Source organism: Panicum hallii, chromosome 6, assembly GCF_002211085.1.
Source record: "Panicum hallii strain FIL2 chromosome 6, PHallii_v3.1, whole genome shotgun sequence".
In the NCBI taxonomy this organism is placed as follows: Eukaryota; Viridiplantae; Streptophyta; class Magnoliopsida; order Poales; family Poaceae; genus Panicum; species Panicum hallii.
The window spans coordinates 928,518-942,871 of record NC_038047.1 but is presented as its reverse complement, the minus strand read 5'-3'; the positions used below and the strand labels follow the sequence as shown (position 1 = coordinate 942,871).

The 14,354-nt window shown below is 43.3% G+C and overlaps 1 pseudogene; it reads right to left on the bottom strand.

Annotated features, from left to right (window-relative positions):
- Positions 1–1,234: 1,234 nt before the first annotated feature.
- LOC112896802 lies at positions 1,235–4,460 on the bottom strand (annotated as a pseudogene).
- Between the last annotated feature and the right edge of the window lie 9,894 nt (positions 4,461–14,354).

The following is a 14,354-nucleotide window of genomic DNA, read 5'->3' as shown; positions in this document are numbered from 1 at the left end:
TGACTCAACGCAAGTATATACAGGACCTTCTAATGCGCACTAATATGGAGACGTCCAAGCCGGTATCAACACCCATGCTCCCTGCTGACAAGTTATCTCTAAGAGATGGTGACCCACTCTCTCCAGAAGACGCAACTAAGTATAGAAGTGTTGTTGGCACATTGCAATATCTATCATTTACCAGGCCGGACATATCATTCTCGGTAAACCGTGTATGCCAATTCATGTCTGCGCCGACTACTGCTCATTGGGCGGCGGTCAAAAGAATACTCAGGTATCTTCGTGGAACAACTGGCATGGGTCTTTCTATCACAAAAACTTCAGCGCCCCTCTTAAGTGCGTTTTCAGATGCTGATTGGGCGGGGAATCCGGATGATCGCCGGAGTACTGGTGGCTTCACTATCTTTTTTGGAGGAAATCTTATATCCTGGGGCTCTCGAAAACATCCTACTGTATCTCGGTCTAGCACAGAGGCTGAGTACAAGGAGATTGCTAATGCTACTGCAGAGTTAATTTGACTTCAAGTATTGCTTCGAGAACTTGGTATTAATCTACCTAGGCCGCCCACTCTTTGGTGTGACAATCTTGGTGCCACCTATCTCAGTGGAAACCCGATTTTTCATCATCGAATGAAGCACGTCGAAGTTGACTATCATTTTGTTCGTGAACGTGTTGCTTCAGGACAGTTGGATGTCAGGATCATCTCTTCACAAGATCAGCTAGCCGACATTATGACGAAGGCATTGCCAGGACCTGCATTCACTAATATTTGTCGCAATCTGAATTTGCTTCCGCATAGTCCAGATTGAGGGGGGTATTAGAGATAAAGAGATAAGAATAGTAAAGAGATAAGAATAGATTCTTATTTGTTCCTGGTCCCTTGCGTAATCACCAAGGACTTTGTTCCTGGTTCCTAGGCTGGTTCGGTTACCGCCTACTGTACTCAATATGTATCTTCACATGTATTATATAAACAACCTACGGCGGCCCTGGTTGAGGCATCGCCTTCCTTCCAACTTACACAGAGCAGGCAGGAGGCAACCTGATGAGGAAGAGCCAATGGCCTTGGCTCGCAGACATCAAACAAACTGTCAAACTGATCATCAAACCAAACAACACAAGGTAGTGCCGTGTAGCCGGCGATCCAGTTGCCGACTAGCCATGATGCACACACGAACAAGCCACTGAGCTAAGAGCAACATCACCAGCAGCAGAAGCAAAGCTTGGAATGATTTCACCTGTCAGGGATGAGTGAGAGGCAGACAGGCACGGATAGTGAGTAAGCTGCCTGCCTTAATGACTTCAGTTGGATTAATTCTTAACAAATTATTACAGTATTTGGGTTAACAGAAGAAATGATCAGTAGAGTAGGTAATACTGAGTAAGTAGTAATACCTGAGGACGGTGCCCCTGAGCAGGCCCCTCTTCTTGTAGTAGCGCGCATGCACCGGTGTCTCGTAGAGGGTAGGGTGGTGGCCGGCGTCCACCCCGTCCCCCTCCAGCGCGTCCCACACGTCCTTCTCCACCTCCACGGCCGGCCTCCTCATGCCAGGCTCGCGGCCCTTCAAGGCCGGCAGCCGGCGCAGGCTCCAGCATCCCGTGATCCTGATGGTCTCGAGCGCCGGCGCCGTCATCTCGGCCGCCTCGCATATCTGCTGCAGCGCCGGCAGGTCGTGCAGGTGGATGGTGGCCAGCTTCGGGAACTCAACCCTGCTCCGGTGCTCCTCTGCTTCGTCTTGCTCGAATACGTGCCTGAGGCCGCCGCAGTGGATGATGTGGAGGGTCTCCAAGCTGGGGAGGGAGGCAAACCAGGACCACACCGGAAGCGCGTACTGGAGGCTTGGGCAGGAGCGCAGGTGCAGATGTTGTAGGCGTCTGAAGGAATTATCAGATGGTCTCCATTGCCAGTACCAAGAAACATCACCAGACTTTCTCCAGATGATGGTCTCCAACGTACCGACTTCCACTGCACCTGAAGGAAAGACAGCTTCCAAGTTGTAAAAATGAGCCTAGCATCTGTACAAATGGCATGCCCTTGTAATACGTGGCCTTCAAGTTGGGCAATGGATGGGCGAGTGCATCCAAGCATCCTCGCAGGTCGTGTGTCTATACGAAGGTGCTCGCAACCTAGGAGAAAAAAAAGCCGCTTGAGCCTTGGGACATCATTCACCACCATAGTCTCAAAGTCAAGTATCTTGATTGGACACCCCGAAAGGTGTAGCTCCACGAGATTGGGTAGCCCACACAAGATCAGTTTCTCCAACTGTGTGCAACCTTCTAGGGATATCTTGGAGATTTTCACATATTTCTTATCTGCATCATCTACATGATGTTTGGTGCAGTCAAAACTGAATGACTTGAGAGAGGAGTTGTCCAGCACAATATTTTCTAGCCCAACACAACCATCAAGAATAAGCTCCTGTAGCTTGCTTGCTTGCTTTTGGTAGGCTTGTCGGTAGTAGGTTTTCCATGTGACTGTTACCAGACAAGTCAAGTACTTCCAGCTCTGCTGTCTTGTCTATCAATGCGTTGCTGATGATGTCTGATGGTGATGTCTGTGCCTGACGCACCGGTGGTGGCTTGATGATTACTCGGAGCCTTTGAAGGTAAGGTAATCTCTTCTTCTCTAGTTGACTTATCCACTGCCAGCACCAAACTCCCTCTATATTTAGCTCTGCGAGGTAAGCCATAAGCTCTATCTTCTCCTCGGATAAGATCTCACCCCATTCTGTGTAATATAGGTCAAGCACCAACAGGCTACGCAAACATGCCCTGGTGCTATAGTTGTTCTCTCCCACTACTAGTACCATCATCAGTGCAGTGGTCCAACCCAATAAGGTATCTCAGTGTGTGGCATCGGGAGAAAGGGGGTGATACAATACAAAGCTGAAGGAGCAACGGGACAGGATCAACATGCAAATTAGGTTATTGCACTGTTTAAACAAGTCATTTGGTAATAGTACATGTGGGCTCTCATGAGAGCTTCCAGATCCTAGGATGATTGATGATGCCCCTGCCAGTGCCGTCTGCAGATCTGCTTCTTGTACCTTGTTATTGATCTTTGAGGTGATATTATTCTTCAATTTGATAGCAATCCAACGGTAAGGTCTCTTTTCATATGCATCAAGTAACAACTCATCATCTTGGAAAATTAGATAGGGGGTCCTTGTCTTTTCAGACAAATAAGAAATAATACGATCATCAATTTGTGGAAGCAATAATGCCTTACTAATCTCCCTTGCTAATAATCTGCCCCCCTGAATTAATGACCCCGTCACATATCCAGATGCTTGAGGGATCAGCATGTTCTCTCACAGTAAATTGGCAGGTGGTGATATCACGACTCTTCTTCAGGAATGACCTCTAGAAACAACAATCTATGGCCATTGTTGGATCGATGTCCCGCGAACATGTTAAGGTAGCAGCCTCTTCACGCAACAGAGCGCTAATAAGCTGTGGGCTTGTTAATAAATCTGATAAAAGACATAGGGAAGAAAGCATAATTTTCGTGTGTCTTAATAATTATCTTCTCTGCATAAGTGCTAGATGTAAAAGTCCATATTACTTACTATGTGGTCATGATCGATACTCTGAAACCGTACCACAAATGGACCTAGGACGATCTCATCATCACTCCGATCCCGTTAATAAATCTACTCCCTCTCAGGGTTTATTTGGTCAATCACTGCTGCCACATTCCGTATCACATCCCTAGAGAGGCACGGTCCACTCCATAAAAGTCATCCTCCTCGTCCTGCTCCTCAAACATGGTCCAGTTTTAGCTCCTCACCAAGTTTTCTCTGCGTCGTCCTTTTACTTCCCCACATTGAGCAATCTAGATAAATTATTTCACCAAAGCGACATCCTGGAGGAGGATCTTTCATGGATGGAAGCACTCGTGCCATAACCTTTCCAACCATGAAAATAGAAGATATACTCGTTGGTGTTCCTTTGAACAGGATCAAGTACTTCCTCTATGACGCCATCAAATGCCCGTAGCCCTCAGACCCTGAAAATTCAGGAAATTTGTAGATGTGATCTTGGTTTTTTTTTTTTTTGAGGAAGAGATGTGATCTTGGTAGGACCCTCTGTTGGAATAAATCGACTAGGCCCGATTTAAATGATAAATTAAGAATTTAAAGGTCCATGAGTAAATGTTGGGGTTATGAGGTGGTTAGTACCACATGGGTAGTTAAAAAATTCTAACCAACTTAAATGATAAATGATGTGGTTAGTACCACATGGGTAGTTAAAAAATTCTAACCAACTTAAGAATTTAAAGGACCATGTTTTATGAATTGTGTGCACACCGCTTGTGAAGTTGAAAAAGAGAATGGTGTGCCATGCGTGCGCTCGCTCGCTCACCGAGGCCGAGCCGAAGCAAATAAGAGGATTGATGACGGACAGTGAATGGTACGAATTTACTCTGCAGTACTAGTAACTGAAGTATTGATTGCCATTGCTGCAGCCAGAGGCGTCCAGGTTTATTCCCCTTCTCTCCTGCGCAATAGCTAGCCTCCTCTCATTCCAACACACTGAGATACTCTGCTCAGGATCTCTCTCTCCTCCCTTTTGTTCCGCTGCTGCTTTCATCCTCAACGTAAAGCTCTGTGCGCACAGAGGTTTGTGTGAGCGGGTCTCCGGAACCTTCTCGTCTACGTGGTTCTGCTCGGGATAGGTGGGCTGTAAGATTTTTGGAGAGTGTACAACTACGTGACTGCTCGCTGTATGACTACTTCCTACTACATCCAGAAGGTCGTTTGTGGGACTACATGGTGTCTACTCTAGCTGGAATGCCTCCGGTAAAGTAACTGTCTCAAGGTGTACATTGAAGTTCTTATTCTATTTTATGTTCTTGTTTAATAGGATATTAAACTTGAACATACGTACATATCATGTTGTTGCAAGATCACTATAATTTATCATGATTAAAATGTTAATTCTCGAAATTAAAATATACCGTAAATACCTAAATTTCTAACACCCTCTCTCGGTTTCTTTTAAAAAAAAGACTCAAGGAAAACATACTAACTATACTAACTAGGGTGTACATGCTCGGTCCCCCTCCATTAGAAATTGCTAGCCAAATTTTGTTTGGCTAGGACAAGACTTTGGCTGACAATTGCTCTATCAATATGCCATTTATGCAAAATGACGATCATAAGTAAGAAAATTTTAATAGGAATTGTAAGGAATATGGTCCCATTATGCTATGATTGTGATTTTGATGATTGTGTGATAACATAGTCAATGGGACTAACGAGTTTGTGAGCTCAAGTTTGTAGAATTTGGGGTGTCCAAATAATCGCAGCGACGATTCGGATAGGTGGCAGAAACATTCAAAGGACCGGTTAAACTGACGGTCCAAAAAGATAACGGGTCGGTACATTGTTAGTTGAAACACGATCAAGTTGAGCAGAATCCAGTTGCACCGGTTGAACCGACGCTATAAGAATGGAGGTGTCGGTGCAATGAGTAGATGATATGGCAATTAAGTGAAGAAATGATAGAGGCTCCGGTTAAACCGATGGTGCAAAAGAAGACGTCAATACAAGTGTGTCGTGGTTATTTAGTACGTATATTTTGGTGCCAGAAGGGTTTTGAAGCAAGTCTTCAGCACCTGTTAAACCGACGGTTATCGGTGCAATGACGTTAGCAGAGGATGGCAGTTGGAGTTCAACCGCTAGTAGGCAGGCTGAGTGAGACCGGTTAAACCGATGGTGGCGACCGATTTAACCGACGCTTTATGTTTTTTAGGAAAAAAGTATGTAACGGCTGGGAATGGATCTCTAGTCTATATAAGATCTCACCCCGGGTTATTTAAGGAGGCTGGAGTTCGTGAGAAGTTATCCACACTCTGAAGAAGTTCTCCAAGCCACCTAAGAGCTTATTGATCACATCCTTAGGTTTAACACAAGCTTTGAAAGTATTAGTATTAGGATTAGCTCTAGAGAGTGTGAGAAAGCAAGATATTGCTGCCTTGTGTGCTGATTCTTAAGTGAACCACAAGTTGTATCTCGGTGTGCCGGCCTCTTAGAATCTTGGTGGCTCGCCGGCAAGTCATCGACCCTTCGGCTTGGTGTGGAGCGACGACGACGGCTTTGTGCGGGGGGCGTGGAGACCCAGCCTTGGTGGCGAGCCAAGAAGTGTCCCGGAAGAGATTCGATGACCGGAAAGCAATATTCTTAGTGAGTGCTTCAACAACGTGGACCAGTGGCTTTGTGCCTACCGATATCAGGGGATAAATCTTCGTGTCGAGAGTTTGATTCCCCTCATTCTCTTCCTTTAAGCTTCCGCATTTCTTATTGCAATCTTGTGTGCCTTTACATTCTTAGCGTAGTATCTTGTAAGGATTGTGATGAGATTTTCACACTAGTTGAATCATAGTTGCACATCTGGAGATTATATGTTTTAGCTTATCTTTTATGCTAACTAGTTTGAGTCATAAATTAAGGTATTAGAATTGCCTAATTCACCCCCTCCCCTTTTAGGCTACGAGCGCCGATTCCTTTCAGGAATCTAAAGACATTACTTTTATGTTAAAATATTGTATATGAATACGAAATTGTTTATCCAAAACTTGTCTTAACCATACAAATTGCGCATATACTGATTTCGAACGGAGGGGGTAATAACGAAGAAGAGCAGCCGTACGTAACCGTCGTGTGATGAAATATTTCCTCCACCGTACGTGGAAGATAGACAACAATTAATTAACAGAGATCGAAGGCGCGCAACTGGCTGTATGCATGTCAAGCTCACCCATGATATATCTGTGGATCAATCCGCTAATTAATCAGGGACGTACATACACATCTCTTGCCAACATGAACGAACTCCCTGCCATGCACGTACGCATGCTTGTGGCTGTCCGGAAGATCAGAGTCAACTGCGAGAGAAGAGGCGCGAACTAACGTGACTGCAAATTTAGTTGGGCCGTAATCAGATACCAGTCCGGTTTTTATCGCTTGCATGCGATGGCCCGGCCCGCGACGTTTGCATCTCATCTCTCTCTCTATATATAAATCATTGTCATGGACTACGCCAACCAAATCGATCTCCGGCATTTTTACTATTCCTAATTGAAGACTCCTCTAAACCTTATTAACACTCATCAGTCGTCTCCTTACTAGACGTGCTAGAAAAAGAAAAATAAATATACAATCTCTCAAGAAATAAGCAACATTAATTCTGCCATCAATAAGGCAATGTATAGATATATACTCGCCTCGATCCGCCAGTATGAAAATAGTCTAAAGTGGCATCTAAATATTTATATAAACCACCCACATCGCCACTATGAGAAGGGACTAAAGGGACCACTAACTCTGCATCTAAACTATTACCTAGCTATGTCATTACAAACAAAATCAAAGTTGTGTGCGCGCGCGCGCGCGTTTTTAGTTTTCTAATTTTAACATTGTCGGGACAGAAAAATCTAAGTCAAGGTATGCATGCATTTTCATGTTAAGCAAGTAACTCAAGCTAATGTTTCAACTAAACACATGATGTTAATTAAACGCACATGGAGGTTGGAATGCAATAGTAAAAAACTATAAATGGCGATTAATTCATAACTAAAGTACATCAAAGTTGATGAAGACCATGTGTTAACGTTTTAATTTGTCTAATTCACTCATTCCTATTTTAGGCTACGAGCATCGATTCCTTTCAAGTGAGAGCAGATATTTCATAGGTTTCATCTTGTTCTTTGCTTTCTTTAAGATCTCTTTTTCATCTTTCAACAAAGTTATTAATTTGTGTCCATGTCATGCGGTCATACTTGACCTTTGTACATGTAACACAAACACATATGATCAATTTCGTCGATGTCACTCTTGAATCTTTCTCGCTGAACAGATAAACACGCAAGCGTGTACAACGACTCAGGTACGCGTAGACGTAGTCACCGTGCCGATGCTGTGCTGATGATGGAGTTGGTCAGTGCCAGATGCAACCATGCGCCTGAGATGAAATATCCTCTCTCCCAGCCAATGAAGGATCTCCCCACGTAATGAAGCTTTCGACTTTCCAAATGGTGCCAATGTAACGTTTGATGTGTTGTTATTGGAAAAAGTCCGGTTTACACCCTTCAACTATCGCAAAAGTCCGATTTTCAATCTTAAACTACAAAACTGGATAAGAGAGGCCATCCAACTGTTGAAACCGGGCAAATTTGGCCGTTAGGGTGGTTTCGAAGGTGGTTTTCCATTTTATGAAAATTAAAAATATTTAAATTTGAACTAAAAAATTTATAAATAATTCATTTCAAATCCAAAAAATACGAAATAAGTATCAATTTTTTCTAAAAATATAACCTATCTATTGGCACTATACTTGTCAGTTGTTCGGATCCATTTTTTTATGTTCATAGTATTTGGTTGCTTGTAGTTATGCCTATTATTTTTTAATAAATAAGATTCAAATAGAGCAATAATAGATAGGTTACATTTTTTGAAAAATTTTGGTACTAGTTTCATATTTTCAGATTTAAAATAAATAGTTTTGATTTTTTAGATCTAATTAGAATTTTTATTTTTAAAAAAATTACAAAACCACCTTCGAAACCACCCTAAGGAAGAAATTTGCCCAGTTTCAATAATTGGATGGCCTCTCTTATCCGGTTTGTTTTGTAGTAAAAGGTTGCAAATCAGATTTTTATCATAGTTCAAGGGTGTAAACTGGACTTTTCCCTTTGTTATTTTATAGGTTACAAGTAACTCCAATAGACCCTCTAAACGGCTCCCTATCTAAGTTTAAATGGTTAAGAAAAAAGATGAACTGCAACAGACCCTCTATTATTCCCTCTATTTTAGGGAGGTCTCCAAATTCTCTCCTCCACCCTCCATTCGTAGAGGGTCTCTAGGGAGCCTTCTATTATAGGTTAGAATTAAATGTTATTGCTAGGGTTGGAGAAAAATTGGAAGCCTCTAAAAATAGAGGCAACCTCTATTTAGCATTTAGAGGGTCTGGTTTAGAGCCTATTGCTAGAGTTGCTCTAAGGCAGCTAGTTAAACAATTTTTTTAGAAATACGGTACAGACGCATACATTCACATACACGCACGCACGCTTACCCCTATAAATACACATACACAACCCTACCTCTATGAGCACCTCCGAGATTCTAAACCGGCAGATCCTCGAGATTGACAAAATCACCACAAGCGCCTCACTATTGATAGGCATGTCACCTGCCACTGAAACAATAGTACCTGTTAAATTCTGGAATAACTCCAAAAAATGAGAGCACCCGAGTCTAGAGCTCGGACCCTGGATAGGCAAGTTCCACCACAAGGAATCTTAACAATTGAGGTACGCTAGCTTTGTAAACTGGTATCAAGCATGTTTCTAGGCTATCGATTATAACATATATCGGCCTTGTTGACTAGTGACAAGGATTATTTCAAACAACACACATTATTTCAATGCAGCCAGCACACATCTTGGACTATACTCATGTAGAAAACAAAAGTTAAAACAGTGTTGCGACCATAGAAGCCGGCCCGGCATGCAGATGATCAAGGAGTTTACATTGTTTGGCCGGTTAGAGATTATTTACATACTGACATGTAGGCGTTGTAATAAGTTGTAACTAGCAAGTAGCTATAACTGCTAGCTAGAGATGTCTAAGGTGACTCAGGCTAGATCCAGCAAGTCGTCCGAATATAGGTCTCAACTAATATGCATATATATGCTCCATGCAAGTTGCTGCAGAGCAGCTAGGATCCAAACTCAATACGCGTACGTCGTCCTCTCTGTCGTGATGCTCGTTGTTCGGTCGCCATTGTCGTCTCTCGTCAACGTAGCCGCAAGTCAAGTAAATTATATTGGTCATTTCATAATATAATTCATGTGGTAGGATGCGATCCAGCATATATATTGTATGTATATATGGTAGGTAGTGTAATTAATAAGCAGTCCAAAGAACACTGCACGGCTTAATAATTCCAAGAAGAAAGCAGTTAGTTCCTGCCTCATGGATCGGACTGCGGCGGCGGCCGGATCGCGTCCCGGCGCACGGTGCTCCTGTTGACACCGGCCGCCGCCGCCGACGATGGTGAGAGGTCCGGAGTCCGCTGCCATCCGCCGGAAGAGGAGGTCGAGTAGACCCACTTCCTCTACACACGCCGTCCGTATGTAGTCTGGGCGTTCGGCACGTCGGCGCTGGTTCCGGCGCAGATGCCGGCCGGATCTCGCCATTGATCGAGCCTCTTGCCCTCTTCCCGTGATGTATGGCCGCGCGCGCAGACCAGCGAGCTTGCCGACGTAGTCATTTATCATCACCTGGCCCGCTGGCCGGCGATCAACTAAGGCGGCGTTGGCATCATCAGTGACGCCATGCGCGATCGATCCCTACGCCATTCAGGATGTAACGTCGCCAACTATTCCTAAATAAAATTTATCTTTGATTATCAAGCTGGCCAAGTAGCTATCTTAGCTTGTATGTTCATTTACTCTCGATTATAATACATCAGCATGTTTGACCGCCGCTATAAAGATCTTAGTAACCTAATAATAGGGGCATACGCGCGCGTCACTGCTGTAATCAGCTCATCCCCACCCGCTCAGAACCCCTGTCCCTGGGCTTCACGTAAGCTTCCCAAGAGATGATGATGGCATGTGACGCACGCATGCAAGTCAAGTCAATCGGTCAATTCATAATATGCCATCGGTACAGACTAAGGCAAACAGTTCAGAGCCTGTAAAGAAAAAAAAAATTTCGAAGGAATCTTACCAATTTGAAATACTAAATGAAGTCTATTTACAAAACTTTTTGCATGAATGGGTTGTAAATTACGAGACGAATCAAACGATGCTAATTAATCCATAATTAAGCAATAATTAGCGGATGGTTACTGTAGCATCACTGTTGCAAATCATGGATTGAGTAGGCTCATTAGATTCGTCTCGCGATTTACAGCCCATCCATGCAAAAAGTTTTGTAAATAGACTTCATTTAGTATTTCAAATTAGCAAGATTCCTTTGAAAATTTTACGTTTACGGGTTTTTTGCGTTTACGGGGTGGGAACTAAACAGGACCTAACTGTAGGCGTTAGGATGGTACCATGCTACCATTGCATTTTTTTCCCCTATACAACGGCAGGGCCCTGCATGTTCATAATTTTCAAATTACTAATGTCAATCCATCAACCCTTACTTCTGGTCTAATAATGAAATAGTATTATTGTGAGCTAATATCCATACATATTGTGTGCCATTTTCACAACAAACCACCGCTGTTTTGGGCTACATTCTATTAAAACTATAACTTCTTTATCATTCCTAGCTCTTTCATGGTCATTAGAGAAGGCCCACATGTAAACATGTTCATAACCATCTAGGGCCCACATGTCAAATTTATGAACTATCATGCATTGACATGTTGGTCATCAAATGGAATAGTTATAAAGTTGTGTGAGAAGAGAGTCCAAAACAAAGGCAGGTTTGTGAAATTGGCACAAATTCATGTATAAATTTGGAGCCAATACTAATCAAATTGTTTATCTTTGCTCTCCGTCTCTCATTTTTTATATGGTAACACAATGTGCTACCCAAAGAAAAACATAATACCCCTATACCATTGTAATTTTTATCCCTTAGTGGTAGATTTAGTTATCCATTATTCTGTATGTATTTATATACATATTCATTATTTTTTCCCCATTGCATCTCACCTTTTAGTGTATTTGACATGTGTTTTGAAACTTTAGCTTGAGCTATGTGTTTGCCATGAAAATCAATATGCTTACCTATTCTTGTATGCTATGTGATCGAGAGTGGTTTCTTCGTGTGCATAGGCATGTGCCACCAAGATGCTTAGGCTTCGTTTGGTTGGACTTCCGCAACCGGCTTCTGCTGTCAAAAAGCTCAACGCCGACCAAAGGGGCGCGTCCCGCAGCTGCTTTGGACGAATGCACCTGCTTCGGTGCAGTGCAATTTGCAAAGCACCTTTGCCCCTGCTTCCGCGGCTGCAAGGACCAACTTTCCAGGAAATTACCCACACTGCCATCGATTAGTCGTACCCCTTCGTTTCTTTTTGTTCCGCGACTGCCTCTGCCATTCCCCTACATGGAGCCCAACTCCTAGGGTTTCGCTGCTCTCCAGGTCCGTCCGGCGCACCACCGGCGGCTGCCCTCCCCACCTCAGGCCGCCGTCCCCACCGGCGGTGCTCCTCTCCGGCCGCTCCTCTCTGCCCGGGAGCAAGCAGAAGGACCTTGGGCGCTGCGCACACCCTCTGCCTCCCCCCGCTCTTCCCTGACACGACACAATAGATCCCGCCCTCCCCACCGGCGACCTCCCTCCCGGCCTCCGCCCTCCCCACCGGCGGCGCCCCTCTCCGCCAGGGAGCAAGCAGATGGGGAAGCCGTGCACGCCCTCCACCTCCCCTGCACATCTCCTTCCCGACGCCTTCTCCCCACCAGCGGGGCCCCTCTCCAGCCGCCTCCCTTGCCTGCTGCCCTGCTGCCTCCCCTGCCCGATCTACATGTACCTCAAACTCCCCCTCAACCTTGGTTGAATGATTGGTACTGATTCCAATTAATGTTATTTGGACTGATTTCATTTGTCAAAATGAGATGCATGGTATATTTGGAAGTATAAATTGTTACATTTGAGATTACTTTGTGATGATAGATTATTGTACTCATCTTGTTGAGATGCATAATGGCAGATTGAATTTTTAGTGTGCCTTCTCTTTAGCATGTTGATAGAAACTTAGTTCATTTTATTATCTTGCCTGCTGGTCTGTGCATTACAAAGTTTAGGCTCCATTTTGATGGGCATGACGGTGGCTTGGTGTTTTTTTCCTGGAGAATATTAGTCAATATGTGCAGTATAGTAGTTGCAATAGGAAGCTTGTGAATGATAACTGAATTGCCTGCCATAATTTTTTCCTTGATTCAAGAATGGCTGATAAGGCAGATTGGCGTGATGCCAATTTGAGGCATTTCATTGATATCTGCAAAGGAGAGATACTAGCTGGGAATAGGCCGTTGGGATTTATTGGAAAAATATTGTATCTAAGCATGAAGAAAAAACGGGTCAGATGTTAACAAAGAAACAACTAAAGAACAAGTGGGACAATATGAAAAAGGAATATACATGGTTCATGAAGTTGAAGAATACCGCTACTGGGCTTGGATGGAATGAGGCAAAGCAAACTGTTGAGTGCTCTAAGTAATGTTGGGATGAACATCTTGCTGTAAGCACTTCATTCATTACTCATTTTTCATGCTTTTATATTGTGTTGCTTGTTAATTTAATTTATTTCTTTTAATTTTAGAGGTGCAATAATCCTGAGAAAGGTTTGCTAAGATACATGTCACTGTGAGGTTCAGAAAACAAGGACCGAAGCACCTTGATGATCTGCATGTATTGTTTGATAAGATACATGTCACTAGTGCTAATGCCTCCTGCCCTGATATGTATCCTCTGATGATTCAAGTGATGATGATGTGATTGAGGTTAAAAAAACTCAAGACATTGATGATGTCAAGCTGGATGCTTCGAAAAAATCAAAGCCAGGAAAAAAGAAACACAAGGAATAGTCTTCTTCTATGAAGAGAAGGATAAGAAGACCCCATTCTTTCAATTGTACAAGAACATATGTTTGAAGATAGAAACTGCAGCAGATGAGATCTCCTCTAGTGTTGAAGCTTATCAGCAGCTCCAACCAATCCAATCCCAAGCATTGTAGAGGCTATGAAGATGGTGAAAGATTGTGGAGTGCAAGAAAAAACTGCTCTAATGCACACAGCCACCTTCTTGATCGTCAAACCTAAATTTAGAGAGGTCTTTCGCTCTCTAGAAACAAACGAAGGAAGGTTCGATCTGCTTGACAGAGAGCATGAAAAGGAGTTGCTGAAGCATTCGTAGAACCTTTCACTTATTTATCTAGTGTTGGGTTGTGAACCAATATTTGTTTATTTCCCTTTGTTCAGAACCATTAGTTGCCTGTAATGTAAAACATAATTTCCTTCAGCTGAGAGACCATCTATTGTCAAATAATGTTGTATCCTTGCTGCCCAAATAATTATTTATGTGCTCGTGTCCTTGCTGACCAAATATGTTATCTGACAACAATGGATTGTGTGCTTACGTCCTTGCTTTTATATAGATGGATGATAACATGGAAGATGTGGCAAAAAAGGGGCACAAGGGACTACTACTTCTAGTTGAACTTTTACAGCAGGCTGTTGTTATTGGTCAAATGGGGAACCTGTACACAGAGCAGTATTTCCACAAAGAAGAATATAGGGAAACATCATAAAGTAGACTGCAATGGGTTATGAACTGCATGGGTCGTCCGAGGCACTTTTATAAGATGTTTCGAATGAGCACTGATTGTTTCAT